The sequence below is a fragment of the Olea europaea genome, chromosome 12, assembly GCF_002742605.1.
Source record: "Olea europaea var. sylvestris chromosome 12, O_europaea_v1, whole genome shotgun sequence".
Lineage (NCBI taxonomy): Eukaryota > Viridiplantae > Streptophyta > Magnoliopsida > Lamiales > Oleaceae > Olea > Olea europaea.
This window is the reverse complement of record NC_036248.1, coordinates 7,044,434-7,048,222: the sequence shown is the minus strand read 5'-3', so window position 1 is coordinate 7,048,222 and position 3,789 is coordinate 7,044,434. Positions and strand designations below refer to the sequence as shown.

Below are 3,789 nucleotides of genomic sequence, written 5' to 3'. Positions count from 1 at the left end.
ATGGGTTTCCATCTTTAAGGTAACTTTTTTATTATATAAATTTTTTTATATATATAAAACAAGTTGTGAAAATCGATCCAAAACCGTAACCGGTTCCTGATTTTTGGTTTATTTGACCGGTTATTAAACAATCAATTAATTTAGTAAAATCGAACTGGATTTTGGTTTGGTTCTCGATTTTACCAGTTGAACCGGCCGGTTCGGTCCGATTTTACAAACATTGATTAATACTAGTCGCTGTCAAGTGCCTTGCACGAATTTTTTATTTATCATATTTTTGTTAGCGTATGAATTGTAGTTTTTTAGAATGTTTTTGAAAAAATCAGGGCTGTCAACATTTAGGAACGTTGGTTAAAATTTAAATAATCAAATGAAAATACGAGGTTGTAGAGAAGAAGAGATGCTGAAAATATACAAATGATTGTAAAGAAAAGATAACACATTGAGATCAATTTCCCCATGATGTAAGAAAATTTTGGCAACATGTTAACGGCTTTTACAATCTCACAACAGCATTCTATCGCGCCTAGATTAATAAAAAATATACGTGAATAAGAAATGAGTGGGGTTACATTATCTGTTTTTCTGGTATAGTTGACACATTTGATATTTTTCAACGTTTGACATGGACCATATGATTGAGTTCAACTTGAAGATTATGTTTGGAAAATAGATAGAAGATACTCCAACTTTAGCACAAGTCCAAATAACTCAAAAGGCTCTTCAAACTACAGTCCAACAGACCACCACCATCTGTCCATTACCCACATAACACATCGTCGAATGCTTCTATGTTTTGGCCTATACCAATATAGAGATGACACGTGAGAAAATTGTGAATAGATTAGAGGAAAAGGAAGAGGAAGACAAGGAATTAATACAGCAGCATATAGTACTACGATAAATGAGTATTGAAATTTATGAAGGCCGAACAAATTTATTTTGCAGAAAAGAGGATTCTAGACAAAAATATATTTCTATTAATACAATTAGAATTGTAACAAGGTGGAAATAATTAGCACATGTGATGAAGACTGATACACAAGTAGCATAAATCGGAGGGAAAAAGCTAGACCAATGCATCTACAAAAATGAAGATCATTCTAATTAAATTAGTCTCGTATCTTTAGTATACTTCTAATTTCAAGAAACTGGCGTGAAAGAAATTATCATTTGTATGAACTATATAATTCATGAAGTAAAATTATTTACCTGCTCAATCTCAAAAATTTAATTAAGTTGCCACCATTGTTGTTATGGGGATTATGTCATACTCGAAGAAAAATAAAATTTTACACACAAGTATAGCAACAATAATATAACAAGTACTATTGACCTCAATTCGTCTTTTCTATCAGGCGAGTCACCAAAGGATTCTTTGTTCCAATTATTGAACGTCAAAACAAACAAAGATGCAAATATGCCTTCACAAACAATATGTAAATGTAAAAAGAAAAAAGTAATGATTGTCACTAAATAAAGTTAGAAGTATATTTGAAAAAACCAACTTTATTAAGATTTATATAATCTAATAGAGGGACCTGCCCTTAGAACAACATATCCAATCTCCGAAAAGTTAAAATGTTCCTTACCCATAATACCTTGCATATTGAATCCTTTACTCCAATCAGAATGTTGTCTAGCTTTTCCGTTCTAGGCTTTCTCAAAACAGACAAGTTCATCTAAAAAGAACAAAATTACTTAAATGAGAACTGAAAGTTAAAATAAAATAAAAAAGAAAAAAAAAGAAGAAGTCCTGGACCAGTAATACATACAATCTAGATACAATATTTACACTAATTGACCTGAATCACCTTATTCAAACAAATATGCATATTTAATTATATATCTTCTTCGTTCTTCGATTTTCTACACAACAATCTAGTTCCAAGCTCTACAATAAAGTCTCGTAATAGTTCTATTTAAAAACATAAATATATATATTAGTATGGAACTTAAAAAATTTCGTTAGGTCCATAAAGATCCAATCGTAATTCAAATTGTTAAAATCAGTTTTTTATCCTTCCCATGATAGGACACATGTTCCAAATTTCACTATGATCAACTATTAAATGAAGATGCTAAGTTGCCCAAACGAACTCATTGCAAACAAAGATTTTAAAAAGCATAAACTCATTGCAAACAAAGATTTTAAAAAGCATAAAAAAACTTTCTAACAAAAATTATCACAAATCACAAAAAAAAAAAAGAACTACAAAATCCAGTGAAGTATAAACATCCAAACAATCACACCAAGTGGTCAATTGCAAAATATCTGACGATCCAACCCTAAATAAAGAAAGAGCAAAAAATATAAAGAAACGAAACAAAACCATCATTAAAGCTCGGTGTATTATGATACATGTTAAGTAATATAAATCATAACTAAAAAATTACAAAAAATTCTCACAAATTACATGAATCGAACCTCCACTAAACATACACAATTCCCTTCTTGTATTATCACAAAGAAATAAAGTAATTATACCCAAAAATAGTGTACAAAAAGAATAGTTACTTGCGAGACGATGAGAATTGCTTAAATAACATAGTGCACATCTCCTTCAACAATACATGAACCCATTGAAAAAACAAACAATTAAATCTATTGCAAATACCACACAACATTGAAATCAAAGAGAAACAGTGATCTCATTAAAATCCAATTCCCCAACATAAGTGACATGAAAAAAGAATAAAATAAAGTATAAAAGACAAAAAATTATACATTTAAATATTAGAAAATTAAGCAAAAGTAGAACACACAGTATGGAATGAGCCAAACCTACTTGTAGAAATTGGGTGAGCCCCAAGAATTCCATCTCCATAATGCCTGCTAAAAATGAAAGTGTATGCAACATTTCATTTTCTACATTGAGAATAATATGTAGGAAAAATTCTCTTGACTTGTGCAATCACAGAAAACAAGAGAGAGTTCTCACCAAAAACACAAAAGTAATAACCTTCCAAAACCAGGGCAATATTTCGAAGTAAAAAAATTGTTGAGTCCATAAGTATGATTACAAGCTCGTGAACAAAGTGGAAATGGCTGAAGTTCAAAAATAAAAGCCAATAACTATAGACACAAGATTTTTCAAACTTCTGTTGGCTGATTAATCCCATCAGAGGTTTTAGAATTGCTAGTAACTTTAGAACACTATGCTAAGGTAAGTCAAAGAATTTACACAAACATCATAATTCTTGAAATGGTTCGAAGCAAAATAAATGTAGGAACTAGAGTCAAAACAAGATATAGAATAGAAAATCAAGAATATATTAATAACAATGTATATTCCCCAACCAAAGGAAAAAGTTAGAAATAAGCAGCCACACAGCAAACATAATCCGAGGAACAAGCATTTAAATTAAAAGGCAACAAAAGAGAGGAATTACAAAAGTAAACAATGAATCAATTAAAAAATTGAACTTTAAATTGATAATCAAAGAGTTATGTAGAAAAACTATGATGTTGAAAATGTCAAGAAATAAATGCAGAAGAAGTGTTAATCGTTACAAAATGAACATTGGCACTTTGATTTACATGGACTTTATCTGATCCGACCTCATTAACTTGGAGATAGGTACCATTCAGTAGAAATCTTCCTCATATAGCTGTTCAGCAAGTATATGACATGATTGGTTATACTGATTAGATTTATTAAGATAGGAATTATTTTGTAAAAGTTCTTTTCCAGTGCGTACTTTTTTATGGGTTTCACTACATTAATTTTTTTTTTACCAGAAGTGTGCCTATGACAATTTGGTAGTCACCTTCATGTATTATGTTGC

The 3,789-nt window shown here is 30.1% G+C and overlaps 1 long non-coding RNA gene across 2 annotated transcripts; it reads right to left on the bottom strand.

The window, feature by feature from the left end:
- Positions 1-428: 428 nt before the first annotated feature.
- LOC111405420 lies at positions 429-3,780 on the bottom strand. 2 transcript variants are annotated; one of them, XR_002704785.1, is made up of 3 exons: positions 2,790-3,780; positions 1,593-1,682; positions 429-801 (listed from the first exon to the last, which is right to left on the bottom strand). It is a non-coding gene; the product is annotated as an uncharacterized LOC111405420 (long non-coding RNA). The 2 variants fall into 2 exon arrangements; XR_002704784.1 differs by having other exon boundaries at positions 429-1,682.
- Between the last annotated feature and the right edge of the window lie 9 nt (positions 3,781-3,789).